General features: G+C 39.2%; 2 long non-coding RNA genes across 2 annotated transcripts in view; one reads left to right on the top strand and one right to left on the bottom strand.

Moving 5' to 3' along the window:
* The window catches only part of LOC148057634 (uncharacterized), a 67890-nt gene that overhangs the window by 39539 nt on the left and 9203 nt on the right, over positions 1–19148 (bottom strand). The window lies entirely within an intron of this gene.
* LOC148057633 (uncharacterized) overlaps positions 2752–19148 on the top strand; it is a 366117-nt gene continuing 349720 nt past the window's right edge. Inside the window, exons 1-2 of the long non-coding RNA XR_015708086.1 lie at positions 2752–2856; positions 3019–3211. This is a non-coding gene — a long non-coding RNA (uncharacterized LOC148057633). The remainder of the gene's footprint in view (positions 2857–3018; positions 3212–19148) is intronic.

Here is a 19148-nt window from a genome sequence, read left to right as displayed (position 1 = left end):
CCTGCACAGGAGGCAGATGCTTATACTGGTGAGTCAAGAGCTGTTTGGGTTTTGTCCTTAAAGCTCCAGCTTCCTGAGTCAGGTGAAAGTATAATTAGTGCTAGGCTTGACTTGTCTTGTAATTGTACTGTTGGAAACCTGGGAACTTTGCATTGTTTCAGTGCACCTCCCTGACTTGAATGCTGGGCAGTAAACCTGAAATATAGTGTCAGAGGCTTGGTGGGTTTTTTTTCCCCACCATATGTATTAGCTGGGACTTAAAGGAAAATACTGTACATTCCTCAGCTTGCTGCAAAATCATCAGAGCTGGCGTGCTGAGTGTAAACAACCCCACACAAAGTGCAGCAGGGTGTGCTGGGGGCCGGCTGCCTCGTGCACCCAGCCTCATGGCAGCACCATGGCTGGGACCAAAGCAGAAGCCTGTAGCTTGTTGCCGTACCCTGTGCCAGAAATGCAACAGAGCTTTATTTCAGAAATGGGGTTTAAGCCTTGCCCTTGGCAGCTCCGTTCAGAAAGCATGTTCTTTTAAATGATTTGGACCAATATTTTGGCCATACTAGCTCATTCAGGCATCTAGATCGCTGCTAGAAGAAAATTGTCAAGCACGAGGGGCCGTGGAGCTGAGGTCTCGCGTAAGGCCTACATGTGAAATTGAGTGTAGTTTGCAGAGCGACTAGGTGAAACTCTGACAATTAATTCAAAATGTAGTAACTGGTAGCAGTTCAGACTCGGAAGACCATCCAGCTGTTATTCTGGTTTTTTTTTGTCTTTATTTGTAATCATTGCTGGCACAGTAATGTGGATTCTTTCTTTTATTTTTGCTGTGTAGTCTTGCAAGCCTCTTTGCGTAAAGAGGGTCTGCTGATTTCAAGTGAAGCAGTGTTCACTGAACTGGTAATCTTTTATTTGCTTCCAGAGAGGTGTAGATGTAAATAAATTAATTGAATTGCCAGCTTACAGTTGTATACGTTTTTGGGTTTTACACGCTTGTTGGCAACCCTCTATTCGAGTTCAGGCACGCTCCTTGCAGTCATTCCTGCGTACCAAGGAGTTCCTGGCTAATACCTGTCAACAGAAACCCTCACTCGGTGCAGGCATCGTGAGTTACCAGTTCCTAGACTGGCTCAGATGAAGGGATAGTCTTTCACCTTTCTTTTCCCCTATTAATTACAGGGATGAGTACTGAACAATCCAGAGCCCTGTTAGGAGAGGTGGTCACTCCTGTAGGAATGGAATGCTGTTTGCCCATCACTCTGAAAGCATCCTTCACCACCTGAGGCTTAAGGTTAAAAATAAAAAATAAAACCTTATATATCCTGAGTATGGACAACAGAGGTGGGCTAAAGAGAGGTGTGTAGAAATAAAATAATTCTTTCTCTCTTTCTGCATGGATAACTTTTAATTTTTTCCCCTCTCTATATTATTGACCTACAAAGTTTTTGAGGATGCTTGTGAGAATTCTAAATGCTTCATCCTAAAACTTGCCTTTGTTAAAGGGGGCTCTTGATTAAAAGGTTGCATGTCCTCCTTCGTGTGGAAACTGGATATTTTGAGTGTATATTCAACATTCTTCATTCCCTTGCTGTAAATTTCTTGATCAATTAATTATTAATGACATTTGTTTTACCACTCTTCCTACCAGGTCATTGACCTCTCCACTTTAATGCTAGAAGAGCTGATGCCATTTGGGGCAGAGTAGAGCTGTCCCTGTCAGAGTAATGACTTCCCTGGTGTTTACTGAACTGAAAACAAATCGCAGAGTATCTTCTGCCTAGCAGGGCGATGTTTACATGAGTGTAGAAGCCTATGTTGGCACAGAAGCTATTTTACCATATAAACCTATAGAACAAATGTTTTAGTATTATAGTAAGTTTAGGTGATTTAACTTAGCCACAAAATATCTCTAATGTTAATAAATTTCTTAAAACACAAAGATTGGAAGTTAGGAATTTTGGGGTGGGTGTTGTTTTTGTGTGTGTGTGGTTGGTTTTTTGTGTTTTGTTTGTTTTTTTTTTAAACCCTCTTTCATTGCAGAGAGGATCCTAAAAACATTACTGTAGGACTTCTTAAATGACTAGAAACGAAGGAAAACAAGTTAAATTATAAAAGTTTGCATATGTAGTATACGTAAAGTGCATATGTAATATAAAAGTGTAGGCACAAGCAGATTGTTGTGATTTTTGCACTTGCAGAGGTTTGGCATGCTTTGGGCTGGTGGTGGGAAAGGCGTGGGGTTGGACTGAAGCTGTAGTAGGATGTGGAAGGTGAGAGACCTTTTCAGAATGGCTGACTTCTAACATGGGCAAAGGAGGTGGCCCAGAGCTGAAATTACAAAAGAAATGCACATCAGCTGTGAGTGGCAGGGCAGGAGGTCAAGGCAGAAGGAAAACAGCAGGAAAAGGCATGAAACCAACAAGCAACACTTGACTTGTTATTCAGCAAGGTGCTGGGAGCTCGGCTCTGAACAGCAACAAAAAAAAGGAAAGATAAATGTTCTTGGTGATCCTGATATAAACAACAAGGAATGTGAAAGTTTTGCTGAATAACTTTAGGCGTGTTTGATCTTAAGTCCTGTTTGGAAGGATAACTTGAAACGTCTGGTTTGGGTGAGATAAAAAAAATGCATTTTGGGAATGGAGTAGTGATTGGTAATGCTATGCAAGTACTAACAGAGGTCCACAGGATACCTCTCTACATAGGCCAAAGGGTGTGTGTAACTTCAAAATGAAGTGTGTAAAAGAGAGAAAAGGACTGACTTTGATAGCTTTTTCTGCTTACAAATAATAACTTCAGTACAACGCCTGTTTATCTTCACGATGGGCCTGAACACTTCCCTCCCAAATACAGTTTGTCAAGGTAATAGAAACTATTTCTGTTTTTCCTTCCTTGCTCTTTGCAGGAGAAATAGTATTCTTGTTTTTTTTTTTTTTTTAGTAGATTGTAGGTATGTGATTAACTTAATGAAAGAAAGCTAAGATGACTTTAATTTTTTTTTGTGTGTGGTTTCCCCCCCTGCAGTTTAGCTCTTATCTTTATCTCCTCAAAGAACAAAGTCCAGTCCTGGGGCAGCTGCAGTTTCTCTCGGGCCAACCCTACTATACAATGGAGCAAGAATGAAATTCACTGAATTTTTCAGAGCTTGTAAATGAGAGAAACCTTACTTAAGACAAACTTCTTGATGCCTTTCCAAGGTTCCTCTGTGAAGTCCACGGTATGAGTGTGCACTGAAGCTCTTTTTTTTTTTTTTTTTTTTTTTGATTGAGTAGGAGTGTCTGGTAGAGAACATGACTTCAGATCATAGCAGAAATTTCCATTCCCTTCTTCAGCAACAATGTTGGAAATAAGCATAGTTTGGTGACTGCTTTAAAAGGTACCTTGATTGCAGAGACAGGCATGTTGTGTTCCCTTGAAGAAGAAGGAAGAACAGAAACTTGCTTTGTTCTTCGGATAAGACAGTTTCTATTCTCTGTCCTTGTACAAAGCCTGCAGCTGTGGGCTGGGAGGAATCCCAGGGACCAGTTAATCTGTGCCTGTGTGCTGATGTAAGGTCAAGTGTACTCAGCCCTCCCTAAAACATGTTGTGCTAGCGTCTGCTCTTGAAAACCTTCAGGTATGATTTTCCAGTCCTCCCTAGCTGGTGTAACTTTGTGTTTCATCTCTCTCTGTGCCTGCAGAATTTCCTCCAGTATTTAAGATGAGTGTTAGTTATTGCAAATTAAGCTAAAGTTCTTGTTTTCCTGTTCCTAGCAGCCATGAAAAATAATTGCTTGCTGTCATCTTTTAGTTTGAAAACTGGTATTATATCTGCCTCTGGGATTATTTTTTTTCCTAATCAAATATGGCAGTTGTTTTGTTTTTTTTTTCCACCACTTCTGTTCTCTTCTAAATTTTCTATATGAAGTTTTGTTGCAGTAGAAATGGGGTCTAACAGAGCAGACAGAGTTTTGATGAAGCTTTATTAGAGCTGTAAACTGGAGATGCACACTTAAAGTGTAACTATAATATACTTACAGTTTCCATTCTGGATATCCAAATGCTATTTAATTTCACCCTGCCCTTTGCAGAGCCCTTTTGCATACTTCTCACTTGGTTTTTCTGCACCCTTCCCAAAGTTGAATTTCGCTGTAGTGTCCCTCTGGTTTAACATGATGAGCTGCTTGATCAACAAGGCAGAGGGAGCGGCTGCAAAATGCTAACAGGAAACTAAATTCCTTAGCAGCTTTTTGACTCCTACATAAAGGGAAACAAACAAAAGTACACTAGATTTTTCTATGGGATGCAGGAGGGGCTCAGAGGTGTGAACTCCAGTTAGACCATTATGATCATCTAGAAAATGTCACCCTGTATTTCCTACAGCTATCTCCAGTTCTCCTGGCTGAGATAGGGCAGGAATGTTTTCCTTAGCACTAGATGTCTCTTTCTAAAGACTTCAAATGATTGATAATATCATGTTACCTCTGTAGATTATTTAATTAAATACTGCTGTGGAAAAAAGGGTAAATGTTATCTCTACTTTAGGATCCCCCACCAGTCCTTGCCTTTTGTTCAGCTACTTTGCACCTGCTTCTGATCCAATGTCCTGTGCTCCTTATGGGCATTCGGCAGCAAATGTTTGCCTTTTTTTCACCACAGGTATTTATTAAATCAGCCAAAAGACCAGGAAATCCCCCACCATGTCTGTAGTCAAGGTTTATCATAGAGCTTTAACATTTGTTAATGATACACCTCAACAGATTCCAAGGGATGTCTGTTTTAAGTAAACAAAATTGACTGAAATGATGTTCTTTAAGTGGCTGTCTCTTCAAAACAGCATCTCTTGCTTGTTCATCCCTGTGTCACTGTAGCTGTGAACAGCAGCTGTGGTGAGAGCAGAATAATTTAATAATTTTGGTGGCACTCCTAAGTGTTGAACTGAAGAAAATATTTCGCTTATGCTGTGTGAGCGGAACAGCCAGTTTCTCTCCCAAGGAGAATAAGCACAAAGCTGAACTGAAATTAGTCATTGTTTGTTGCATTTGCATTCAGCAGGAGAGCCTGTGTGTAGAGGGCCAGCATTGCTGAATCACTGATTGCGGTTTGCTTTCCTACAATAGTGAGAGGTGATGGGTATGAATAATGCTGAGGTCTAAATGTGTATAATTCTTATGCTGTCTTTATTCTCATGGATATGTGGGACCTTGCCATGTCAACAGTAATTCTTCCCTCCCCCCTTCATGCCCATCAGTCATTTCTAAAGCTATTTGCATGTGAATCCCTATGGGTACCCCTTGCAGCACTGGGGCTGACCTGCTAAAAGTAGGTCTCCTAGGCTTTCAATCATCTTGCCACACATAATAGCTAAATAATCCTGCCTGCCTGCAAGAAAATGACCTGCACGCTGAAGGAAAGGGCAGATGAAGGTTCTTACACTGAGTAACTGCTCAGACAAGCACGCTAGTGTGGAATGACAGATCACAGAAAAGCTATGAAACTGCTCCCAACTTCCTGACGTGTAGATACCACCCAGTAAAGTGCTTAAGGTATTGACTGCACTCGTTGTGTTAGGAAAAGGTCCCCTGGAGACTCCTCTGCATTACCCTGCTTCCTAACGTGTATCTGCTGGCAATCACAACTGGTTAATGAAGTTAATTCTTCACATTAAGTTAGATGTGTTATTAGGTCTTGGACATTAGATAACAGCACCTGACAACTATGCGAAAGTATGGTTGCAGAAACCTTGTCTGAAGGCTTAGTTGGTAGCACAGCATACTGTAGTGTGGAAGATGCAGGTTTCAGATGGGTAACATCAGTGTCATGCTGTCAGGGATTTGGAGCTCTTATTTCTGCAGAAAGTGGAGGTTTCACCCACAGTCTATCGTAACTATTCTACCACAGATAGCAAGGAGAAAGCAGCATTGCGGCATTTGTAAAGCTGTTTTCGCTTAGAGGGTGGTGCTGTGAGTGCAGCTGTTGCTGGCAACTAGCATGGCTTTGCATTACGTTAGGCAAAATGGCATTCACATAAGGAGCAGGGGAAAAAAAAAAGCCCTATGAAAAGCAGTTGTAGGAAATAGTGTTTGGAAAAGCATATTTAAGATTCATTAACATACAACATAATTAATACTCTCCTTGTGAGGAAGCATTTACTTGCGGTTATATAATAAATATAGGCTTACTTGGACAATATGTAGTGCTATCTCAGCAGGATGATAACTCATAATATGGAGCAAAGTAGCTAAGGATGAGCTGATAGTGAGCTGATAGTTTTATATGCTGCCCTTATCAAACTTTCTAGGCACTGCACAGTGCAACCCAGTAAATACCATAAGAAGTTAGGAGCAGTAGCAATTGTATTTTTTCACTTTCCTTTTGATTATGGGTATAATGAGTTCTTGGAAGTTTTAGTCAGTGCAATGTGCTCTTGGTCATCTTCCAGTTGAGCAGTGAAAGTCAAGAAAGCTTATTTTTCAAAGTGTTCATGTAAATGTAGCCTTGGTATTGTTTGAAATATCATGACAGGATACTCCAGAACATTGTTGTCTGAGTGCAAATGATCATATGATGCATAGATAAAGAGAAGGGGAAAACCAAGCCATTTTACTTTTTCTAGACACATTTACTCTCTATCTTCTCATGGAGGAGCCTGGACAATTACAGAACTGTGGGGGGAAAAAGGCAAGCACCTAAACTTCGAGGTTACTAAGCCTGCTATCACTACACCTGCTGATACTAAGTTTTCCCAAGTTGACCCTTTCCTTCCGACACCCTCTTTTCTGCTGGGACTTCCAGAGATTCTTTTTTTTATGACACAATTTTGGCCAGATCTATTTACTGAAATAATTGGAGGTGGGTTTTTTCCTCTTGTTCTCCCAGTTCACCTATCCTTCCTAAAATACTTTGAGAGTTTTAACCTTATTAGGAACCAAACTGATTTTTCTAAAGAATCCTTATGCTGGTTGTAGAGAGCGTTTTGCTTCTGTGACTTGAGAGTTGTTTGATAAATTGCTTATTCATGTGAGCTTAGGCTCTGGAAGTGTTCTTATTAGAGTTTAACTGATGTCTTTTGGCTTCAGCACTAAAAATCTTGTAATTTTCTTGTAAATGAATATTCTCTTCCTGAAACAATTACCTCAGTATTTTTGACTGGGTTTTCTGTGGGTTTTTTGCCATCATCACTGGGGCATGAGCCCAGCTGTTCTGCTCTTCTGAAAAATAAAGTAAAATAATTGGAAATTATTAAATTAGTAATAAAGTTGCTGATTTTTTTCTCTCTTCTTCTGCTAAAACAAATTACAACATGTTCATATAAGTAAATGGTAACAGTTTTTTGGGGTTTTTTTGTTTGTTTATTTTAAATAATTTGGACTGCTGATTTTCTGTTTCTCCTGCTCTGGGTATGGCTTGGGAGAATAGAGACTATTGACTTAAGCGTAGTTAAACTTTCACATGCAAATATTCTCACTGACTTCAAAGAAGGTAACAACCTGTGAAAGTTACAGTTCTGTTTAAGTCTTTGCAGAAGCATGGTTATTGTTTGTGTTTGAAACCTTGGAGGATACAAGATGCTTTTTCTAGTCACAGCAGAAATAGCAAACAGATTGCAGTGACCAATGTATTTCAAGACCATTACAATTTTTCAAGTTCTCCATTCGCTTCCTTGTTTCCTGCTGCTCAGTCCCACTGTCTTTTATAAAATGAAAGACTTAGGTGCCTGCCAGGCCTCATGTGCTTTATCCTGCTTAGGGCAGGAAGACATACTGGGTGTTAGTTTGTGTCTATTAGCATTCCTTTCACTGTGGTCAAAACAGTAAACTTCATGTCTCAAATTCAGGTGTGGGGTTTTTTTTGTATGTTTAGAAGCTACTTTTTTAGCCAACAGGGAACAGAAAAGTGTATAACTGTTAATTATTTCTAGAAGTAGCTAATAAAAATTAGAATGAACTAACAACATATTCCAACAATGAAGACTCAGTCCTTGGAGTATCCTTATTGAAATTCTGAGGACTTAAATCTGTGGAGAAAAATAATGGGAGAGTAGATGCATTATTTATAATTCTGTAAACAAGAGAACAGTTCCTAAATTGTACTTTTTGTGGTAAAAGGGGGAAAAAAAAATCAGTCCAAGAGATAAAGAATAAGTAATGAATGGTAAAACCTGATACTCTTTAACAGACACCAAATAATTTTCATTCTGGTCGTCTTTAAGGAAGACGATATTGCTGTAAAAATACCGGAAATGTACCCTACTATCATTTGTCCTGTGAAATGAGGATATTGAAAAAGAACAAGTAGAAGAAGCATTTTTTCCATTTCATCGATATTCTACTACTTAACATATAATGTAAATCTATAAGACAATGCCTAGACAGTATGAAAAGACAACTGGAAAGCATGAAGGACCTTTATGCTCTTCTGCTTTGAGAATCTTCTTTTCTGAACTTTAACAAAATAAGGTAAAAAAATAATGGATTGTTCTTTACTTTCTGGTGGAAAAAAAAAAAGTATTTATAAGATCAAAGACTACAGGGGAAAAAAAAAAATCTGCTGTTCCAGTAGTACAGTGTTTGTGGCCCAAAGAAACTAAATTGAGTGCTGAGTCTTTTGTGGACTGTGATTTTCTTTGTAGGTAGTACCTGGAATCTTTTGTACGAGGTTTTTTGTTCTTCAGGTTGCATGGTAGAAGTGATGCATCCGTTTTACAGTCCAAGACCACATGTATGTTTTTGCAAATATGGTATAAATATGTAGACACTTTTCATTACCTACGCTGTCAAAACCTACCCAAATTGCTGAATAAAATGAATCCCAGTCAGAACTTTTCAGGCTTTGCACTTCTCTGGTGAGTAACCAATTTCCTTTCACTGGAAAAACCTGAGGTGTGCAACGATCCTTCTAGGACTCTGCTTTGTCCCGGAAGAGATGGGTCTGACTGTTGAGATAGACTTGGGAGACAGTGCAGTACATGACCCCCTCAGGGAGAAAGCATGACCTTCCTTTGTGATTGAAGGAAGTGGTTCCTGTTTCTTTCATGATTTTACATGCTGTGATAAGATTTCAGAGGTTAATAATCATAGGACATGATAATAATCTTAAGGTTTCTTGGGTTTTAGTTACATAGTGAAAGCTCAAGTTCTGCAGATGCAATTGTCTCTAGTAGAGAAGGAGGAGTGATCTTTAAAGAAGCCAGCATGTGGCAACTTCATCTAGCATGGAACTAAAACAGTGAAGGGTTGACGTGGCTGGTCAGATATTGCTGAGTAGCAACAGGAAACTCATGCTTTCACTGCTCATGCCTTTTGATGATGAAATAAAGGAATTTGAAACTGTGATGGAAAACTGATTTCCAGAGCAGTCTCTCTAAGAGAGAGCAGACGACAGCTTAGGAAATGCATAGAAGCTTGCATTGCTGCCATCCATGTTGAAGTTGTCCTGCAGTTACGTGAAATGCTCTGCTTTTAACTCAAAGCCTTTTGCCAGAACAAAAATTGAATTAACTGCAAAAATAAAAATACAAATGTAGCTTTAATTTTCACATAGACATAATCTGTTGCTATTGCTGTTTTTCTAAAGAACTTTAGTTCATTCAGTCCGTACATATCTTATCTCCTCCATTGACAAGATGTTACTTTTTTTCCTTTCAGAAGCGCAATTATATCTGACATGCAGTAAATCAAATGCAGAAAAATTATTAAATTAGGCTAAGTGATTTGAAAGAAAATGCTAATGAGGCATTATACTTAGCATTGAAAACATCTATCCAGAGCTTTTGGATGCAGAGGTTAATGTATATGGAAACTTACACACCTAAAGATTCCTGTTGAAACCTGTTCTCAGTCTTTTGCTTGCAGAAGGCTTTATTGTTGATAAACGTATTAATTTGGTGTACTTTAAACTAGACTAAAGAGAGAGAATACTGCTAACAACCAGGCTGTGCTCTCTGAAAGTCCAATAAAAAACTTCTAAACCTTTAAAAAAAATTTTTTTTTTTTTTAAAGACTGTGTGTGAGAACTCTTGGAATGTTTTTGTTCTCCTGGAAAATCTACCTTTGCCAGTAAATGTTGTCATTTATTAAGAATGATCTCACTGTTTCCCTTTTTCTCCAGAGAACTAGTTGGTGGTTTTTTGTCTCCTAGAAGAGTCTCTTAAGTTCTCTTTTATTTCTACTGAATTTTCTGTGCTTTAAAGTGACAGTAAATTATAGAAATGTTTAAAGCATTATCCTCTTTATCAATGAAATATGCCATTTATGCAGACCCTCCTTGAAAATGTATCCTAAAATAGTGTTCTTTTTCTGTTTACCTCTGAACACGCTTTGATACTTTCACACTTCTCTTCATAACCTTAAAGTAATAAAGCTAGAAGTAATTCCTTTTAAATCAAAGCTAAATGAAGGCTGAAATGTTCTTGTAGATATTCTGAAAATAAATTTTCACTCCCAAACAAACTCCAGATATCATAGTTTGCAATAAAATGTTAGCAAGAAGACACCTGAGGATGAATTCAAGGACAGACCACGAGTTGGTGTCCAAGTTAGAAATTACCCTAGAGCATTCCTCCAACAGATTCCTATAATAAATATATTGGAATACAGTGGATAACCCTAACTTATTTTAAGATAATAGTTGTTCTATCTATATGGTGTGTTTGTTTCTGACAATGAGACGGGACTGAAAGACCTAGTCCTACATTTTTAAATTAGATAGCAAGGTTTGTTACTTCTTTTTTAAAATACTGCTGGCAATAGTCTTTCAGCACCTCTTGCATGGTTCCCTTGCAAACCCATGGTGCCTTGTGTAGGTATACAGCACAATAGCAGATTGTGGCCGTGTCCTGAAGGACTGTTCTCTCTTGGTAATGCTTTGGAACTGTGGTGAAGATGGACTCTTTTGAAGAGCAACACCTGATAGGGAAATGCATAGCATATATCCTATGGTTAGCATATATTCCCTATGACGAATAGTCTAAGAAGATGGTAAATTGTAGGCAAAAGCTTGATGCCAGAGGACCATGCTTATAGGTAGGAGTAATGGATCAGATCTTGGAAGAAGAACAAGTAGAAGAAGGATCTGCTATTGCTGTTGAGATTTTTTTTTTTTTTTTAAAAAAAAGCTTTTCTTTGAATTATTAGAACCATAGAGAAAACAGCTGCTGCTTCTGTTGAATATCAGTGTTTTGCATCTAAAACCTGACTCCAGCTTTGCATGCCCTTTCCCAAGCTTGCTGGAGGACAAGGATGTTTGTTTTGAAATACAACAATCTTGCCCCCACTTTAAAAATCGTTTTCATTCAACTTCAGCTACTGAGGTTATGTGCCGTTTTTATCCACTTACTATAATGTCATCTCATCAGTCTCTCAATGCAGAAAAATCAAAGGTCAGGCTAGGTCTCTCTCTTACTTGGTGTTCAATCATCTAGTTGATACGGATTCGTTATTAAAGTGGTTTATGCAAAAAAAGTGGAAAGCAAATAAATACATTACAATGAAATCTGTGACCCCAAAGACGTAGCGTGTGTGTGCATTTCGGCCCCCCCCCCCCCCCCCCTTGTAGTGCAATGTGAAAGTATGCTTGGAAACCGCAGTGGTGGGATATAACAACAACAAAAAAAAACAACTCAGGGTAATAGAAACCGGTTCTCCTATGCCAAGCTAACAAAAGCAGGGGAAAGTCTGCTAAAGCAAACATCTTGGACTGTGGCAGCAGAACTTGAAAGACTGGACCTGCTTAATGGCAGTCTGCAAGTCCTTGCTGAATGGATTTGTACAAAGTGCTAATGGAGACAGTCTATTTAGGCATGGCTGGAAAGCGCCCATTCAGCTAGCAGCTGGCACGAATGTTGTCAGAAGACATAAGCAACTGACAAATAACTGAATATGTGGAAAAAAACCGAGATGACAATGAGCTGATTTCTCATTAGCACTTCTTTTCTTCTTCTTTAGATATTATAAACACATTATTCAGGGTTGGTTGTACCAGCCTCGTAAATGCCAATAAGTCACCTGGCAGTGTGCAGATGGGAAGCTGCTGCCTGGGTGGGAGGACCGTCCCCCTCCATGGGAGCCAGGCACTTTGCATCCCGAGATATTCACAGCTCTCTGTGCTCCCGAAGTAACTTCTGTGCAGCACAAGAAAAGCAAATCCTGTGTGAACGGGGTTGCTGTGAAGTGCTAACAGATTTTTCTTGCTCTGATTACAAAGAAAGCCATTTTTATGAAAGTTAGCGGAAGGGTTACTGTCAACACTAAGGCTGACAGAATACCTTAAAGTGCATTATCAAACTAGAACAGCCTGTTTTTTTTTTTCCTCAATCTTCACACATTTTGTGTGTTCTTTTTCTTTAGGTAATGGAAATTATTAAATACCTGTAAATTAAAAGCAATGAAAAATGTTACAGAATTGCCTGGGGGGGCCTTTGGCTGTAGACCAGGTCTCTCAGCAGTGTGTAAATGGCCCTAGACTACAGTGCTTTGGGTCCAGCTTCACATCCAGCGTGAAAAACAGGACCATTTGGTACAGTAGTTAATTTTGCATTCTAGAAACTGGAATCCAATATAAATGGGACTTTTGTAGCCAAAGTATGATGTCTCCAAGTGGCTGACAGCTGTCTGAGATTTGGTGTTTGGTTCCAAGCGTCTTATGTCCCTTCCTTTCCCTGATCCTGCATCCCTATCAGACTTGCCATGCGTGGTCACGCTGTCTTTTCAGTTTGGTCGTTGATATAAATTCAGGTGGTACAAAGCAGACAAGTCCCACACTGGCATTGTGTTGAGCTGTGTGTGGGTTTCCTAGCTTCTTCGTTTAAAGCAAGAATTTGGATTAGGCTACACTTGCCCGTGATATTCATATCTGGTGTTTGATTTTAATGAGAGTTTAAATCCTAAAGCAGAACGTGGGAGTTTCTACTTTCTGAACTCGGGTGGTCAGTCCAGCTGAATATGATAATTTTTTCAATTTTTAGAAATGAAATATTTGGTTTGTGTGGGGATTTTTTTGTTTGGGTTTTTTGTTCCTCCTCCACCCCCCCAAATCACTGGACAACTGGTCTCAAAGCATTTTTCATGTAATATTGTAGGTTGTCCAATTTAATAGGACTGAAAGATGTGTGTGTGTATGTGTGTGTCTGTTTATATGTGTATATATATATATACATAGATACTTATATGGTCAAAATGTTGCTTCTGCTCCCCTGAGAGGATTATAATGGCCAACTGGTATACCCCTTTCTTTCATGTGCTTCAAATCCATCACAACTGATTCAAATTATTAGTCATCCAGGATTTACAGTGCTATTTTCTCTCCTTGCTTCCCCTTTCCACATAATCATCAATAGTCTTAAGTATTCACACGCATTTTAAAATCTCACTTGGTGCTTATTTACTTTTTTGAAATCATGTTGAAAATATAGCCCTTAGCCTGTTTACATCTGTGAAGGATGATAATACTTTCTTACCTTTAATGGAGGAATTTTGCACAGCTGGGGGAACCTGGGCTGCCCCAGTAACACCCAGCATCAGGTTAAAACCCAACCAAACAAAAGATCTGTTTACTGGGGCTCCTTTTAGTGTGTTTAGTCATGCTTGGGGGATGTGTCTCTTCCCCCATGTGATGGGAGGCACCTGCTTTTGCTGCCCAGTCATGCTGTGGAGGTGTTTATATTACTGTAACTCTAAGGAGAAATTCAAATTTTACAGCAGAGATGATGTTAACTTCAGGCTGCTGCCAAAAGTCTCATTTTGTTCGTCTCCTTCCCCGTCTTCGTGCAGATTTTTGTCTGAGCACCGAGCTAGCTGTGCTCTGGCTGTGGTTTGGGGCCCTCTGCTCCTGGGGCGGGGGGAGGGGGGGGCTTTCTTCTTCTGCTTGTCATATTTCCACCTACCTGCACAGAGGCTACCCACAGGAGAGAGGAACTCGGGCATATCTATTTTCACTGCCTTATTAGCAGGGTCCTCTGCCAGGCTCCTCTTGCATTTGGATGGGTGCTGGTGCTGCCAGACCTGCTCATTGCAACTTCCCTTCCTCCTTTGCAAGTTGATTTTTCGACATTTTGTGGCCTTTATGGAGACCCTGAATGGCCAGTGATAAATAAAGCAAAATTCACAAATAAAAAAACCAACACCCAAAACCCCAAAAAACATCCTCAGAGGTAATGTATTTTCCTGCTAATAAGCCCAATGTTCCTGAGATGCTAACTGGTGCTCTATTATGTGCTGTCTTATGTGGGGATTTGGCTCTCTGCATATTTTAGCAGTGTATGTATCCATGAATGCACATTGAATCATCCCGTTTCTCCTCTGGGTTAAAATACATAGTGACAGTTCATGAAAATAACATCTGCCAACAAGAGGTGTGCTAGGCAGTAAAACAAGAGCTATATTTCAAGTGCTGCACTGGGTCTGGTTCAGCCTTTGGTGCTTTCCAGTATGGCACTGAATTGTACTTTTTTTTTTTTTTTTTTTTTGCACAGTGAATGCATAACATACCTTCATAATAAGTAATGGCAGTTGCAGTGTTACCTTTTTTAAGGGTTCTCAGGTTGGTTGTGTGTAATTTGTAATAAAGCAGTTGCATATCTTCACAACCTTTGCTGTTAACACACCTCACTTTGTCTTCACAACTTTTTATTGATCATAAAAATTGATTAATTATTGTTCAATATTTTAGTACCTTGAAATCCAAGCCATACTGGCACTGTAAAAAATAAGCTTGAAGTAATATCCTCTCCTTGGGTAACTTGTACCCCATTCTGGAAAGACTGAAGACCACTTTGCTTCTATTTAAGCGATCAGCTTCCCATTGATTTTAAAGCATTACACTCTGAATAGGAATTAAATGGGTAACTAAATACATTGGAATGAGTTTTTCAATGTTAATCAAGAAAATAAACAGATGAAAGAAATAATGAGCAAAGGAGGATGGAGATAGAGAAGGATGCATATGGGGGCAGATCCCTGCTTAAGATCATCTTTCTTTGCTTCCTGGCCCTGCCACAGATTGCCTGTGTGTCCGCCTTTTGAGCAAAAGAAATGCATAATGCAGTTGGGTTTTTTTTGTTTTGCTTCCGAGATGTTTTTTTCTAATTTAGATTGCAAAGTTCTTCAGCTACAGTATCTTGCTATTAGTATGTATGCCAGGTAGCACACCCCAGGGCCCTAATTTTGTTGAAGGCTCAAAATAGTACTTAATAGTGTTTAATGATGATCATGATGGGAAGATACAAGTTTAGCACTACACGTCTTAGATAAATTTTCAGAATGCTGCTTCTTTCGTGATGTGGGTGATGTTGATGGATTCTGTCATTCTGGCTGGCCATAGCCACTTCTGCCCTTGTTTTGAGGCACACTTTTTACATTGAGCCTTCACCAAAGGAAAAACGGTTGTGCAAAGTCTTGGAGAATTACACTAAGGGCGAATTATCTGAGGCTGGTCTCATCTGAAACATGCTACAGCATCTTGAATTCTGTAGACTGTGCCAATGTGTGGTTGAGGCTGTCAGGAACTTCCCAGGTTAGACTTGTGATTTGCAAGCAGTTTGAGTGATGATCCAGAAGATTTAAATATCTCTAGGGTACAAGCACTGGAATAGGATAAAATTATTGCTATAAGTGTGAGGACAAAAAGCATATATGGAAGGAAAAAAAAAATCTATAAAGTGGCTGATTTTGGTGGCAGAAGAATAGATAAACAGTTAGGCACATAAGCCTTTTATTAGAAATAAAACAAGCAGCTAACGTAAAGTTTCAAGGTATGACTTGAACTCATGTAGCCTGTCAACAGGAGTAGTGGCGTAATGAATTAAAAAAAAAAAAAATCTCTCTTATTGCAAGAAGGCTAACTGTCTTTCTGTGGTGCATGTTCTGTGATAAAGGATTCTCTTTTCTCTGTGTGGTCCCATTTGATTACAATGCTAGGAGTGCCTGGCCACATTCCATATATAATTAATTGCAGCTTTGGTTTCAGATTGCAGTGGGGCCAGGCTGCCTCTACCCCTTGCACTTGTTCACATCTTTAGATAGCTTTCCACCATGCCAGCTGGTGGGTGAATGGAGCCTTTCACAGCAAGCCTAATAGGCATGAATGGTTGAGTCATTGTCCTTGCTGGCTCTCTAGTTAATCTAGTGACAAACAAGGTTGGAGCTGCTGCAGTTGACATTCTCTTTATTGCCTGTGTTTTCAGTGTAAACACTGTGTGTAAAGGGATTTCATCTTTTTGCCAGCTCGTTTCTGTTTCTTGCTGGTTTTGGAAGGGAAGTATTCTTTATGAAGAGGTACTAGTAAAAGCTGCTATGTGTTATGTTCATTTGTTTACTTTTTGTTTCCAGCAAAGCAGACAGCTGAACACCTCAGGTTGTGTGTTCAGGTTCCAAGTTTTACAATTTTTTATTCCTTCTGAGGTTAAGTTCTCTCTACTCACATAAACGATTTCTGCATTGCATGTGAAGTTATGTTACACCAAGCTATGGCTTCAATTCTTGCCTGCTTATAGCAATGCTTCTGAATTGTTATTTATTTATTTATTTATGCAGTATATAAGCTTAAATAAAATAAAAAAAAGGACGTCTGTTTTCTTACAGGGAAATGTTATAGATGTGGAAAAAAAAGATTTATTTTTAACACCCTTTTTGATAGATGGAAAAAGTAGCAGAAAATGCATTCTAGCTATGAAATTTTATAACAATAGAAAATGTCCTTTCTATGAGTAATTTTCAATTCTATAGGTATAAAGCATTTTTTTAAATACTTCTGCTATTATTAAATTCTAAAAGGCAGACTAACTTTAGATAGCATGTAGTAATAAAAAGTGATCAGAAATGCAAATAAATTCAATGTAGTGTTTGAAAACCATGTGTGTTTTCATAAATGCTTTTGTTTGATCATATCTAAAAATTTTTTGAAAGCCTTTTCTGAGTTCAAGAAGGAAAGAGGAACATGTGCCAACTTTTCATTTCCCTATTTTCTAGTTCTTTCAAAATCAAAGAAGGAAAAGTGAGTCAAAAGGGCAAAAGTAACATCCAGCAAAACTGCTCACTGACAATCTTGTCATTTGTGGAGCCAGGATAAACAAAGACGCAGTTATGACAGTTGCTTTTCTTCTATAATGAATTGTGTGTAGTAGAAAAAAAAAAAAAGACAGCTCAATGACCGCTTCCTAGTCTTCCTACAGCAGAAAACTGTTTTACAACGAGAAACGTGGGCACTGTAGTAAGCTTCTTCCAGGCAACACTGGTGTGACGCGGGCATGCTGTGGGGAGCCCTTGGCTCTGATGGAGGGATTTAATGTCCACATTGCTGGGGGGTAATTTCACGCTCTGCCCTCCTTTAGCCTGGAGGGGCTGCAGAGGGAGGGAAGTACCTTGGGTAGCAGCATGCCTGGTCTGCCAGAGAGGCAGGAGATGCCTTCCTGAGCCCCTCGGATAGAGGACCTATGCTATTTGTATATCTGTGTTTTATTCTGGGCTGTCCTGCCCATCTGGCAATGGTGAAGTTTTGCAGAGGAAGATATAGCCTTTAACACTGAAAAATGTTCTTTCATACAGCAAAGAAAATGAGATTATCTTCAGCAACAGCTCTTGTATACCTTCTGCTTCCTTGTTTTCACAATAAAACATCATTCTGGAATCTCCCTGGACCTCTGCCCATGTCCGCAGTTATAAATGAGCAACGTGCATGTTCCACAGTGCTTAACAGCCCCAATCTAAACTCGCATAATGAGATGCTGGAAGTTGTAGGGGTTGGCTGGGGCAGGGGCTGTTGTAACTGTAATGCAGAGGAACTGGGAGCAATACTCTCACTAATGCTGAAGGAGAAGTTTGCCAAATTCCCTGCTAACCATGCTGACGATCTTCCCCAAGAGACACAGTTTAATAGTCGTAATTTAATTTGATTTGTATTAGCCTTCTTTGCCTAATTAAAAATCTATATAAAAAAGCAGAAGACGGGGAGAAAAGAACTGTTAAGCTCTTCAGTATTTGGGGCTCACTGTGATATTTCAGCAGTGCAGTAAGAAAACAGCCTGTCCTTTTGTAATTCTGCCATATCTTGGGACACTTATCTGGCTACAGTGGTGATAGACAGACAGTCAATGTTGACTTTTCCATCTATTAATCTGAAAAATATGCTATCTGTCTGCAAGGGTAGTAAGAAAAGGAATCTAACTACAGCACAGGTATGAGCCTTGCTTTAATCGGACTAAAAGCAATTTTTTTTATTTTGGACCCTACTTCTATATTTTGTTTGTGGTTGTCTTTTAAATTGAGATATTTTCTTAGCAAGTAACTCACAACGAAATCCTCACATTCTCTGCCTCTCTCTCCTTTTTTTTTCCCCTTCTGGTATATAATTTTGTTCTGTAGTCTTTATTTATCTGAATAATCCCATGGATTTGGTTTATTAAAGTGAGTAAACACACCTACATTTGACAAATTCTTGATGGCCTTTAGACCTTTCAAGTCTTTTTTCATTGTGCTCTCGGAACTGAAAACAAATTAAAATACTGTGTTTGATGATGCTTTATATGTTTAGCTTTTTTCAAGGATTTATTTGAAGTTTGGTGTCCCAGAGTAAAAACAGACAAGGGGGGGGGGGGCGGCGGAATATTAGCTCCTTGCTTCATTCTGTGTGGGGGAGCTTCCTCGAGAGCTGCACATGTGACATAGCATGCCTCAATCTTGCTGTGCAACATTGGTATTATGCTGTGTATTCCAGGAGTCTCTGTGGCTGAAGGTCACAGCCTAAATGTTATTTCATTTTGTATTGGGAAAGTACAATTTGGAAGCTGACTAAAAGAAAAATCTGAAATCCAAAGTTGAATGATGCTCACAGGGATTGCACAAAGAGAGGATAAAATCTCATTATAGGAAAGAAGAAAAAATTTTTTGTTGGTTTGTTTGTTTGTTTTAATTCTGCCTTTTCTGTGATAAATAACTACTTGAGTAGACATTACGTTCTGCACAGGAGTTCCTGCTGACGATTCGTTAGCATTAAGGAATACCTTGGAAGGATTAGGGTAAGACTCTTAGCAGACTAAGTCTGTAGAGGACATTCTTGATAACATGGGACTGGTTTCTGGCTTTTGACCTTCCCCTTTAAACTGTTGACATCAGAATAATTATCATGAGGCACTATAGAAAATCAAATATTTAAGTGATTGCCTCCAATTAGGAGGGTTTTTT

The sequence above is a fragment of the Nipponia nippon genome, unplaced genomic scaffold (assembly GCF_047370975.1).
Source record: "Nipponia nippon isolate SJK-2023a ecotype South Korea unplaced genomic scaffold, ASM4737097v1 scaffold_1, whole genome shotgun sequence".
Classification (NCBI taxonomy): Eukaryota; Metazoa; Chordata; class Aves; order Pelecaniformes; family Threskiornithidae; genus Nipponia; species Nipponia nippon.
This window is presented reverse-complemented; position numbering and strand designations above follow the sequence as displayed.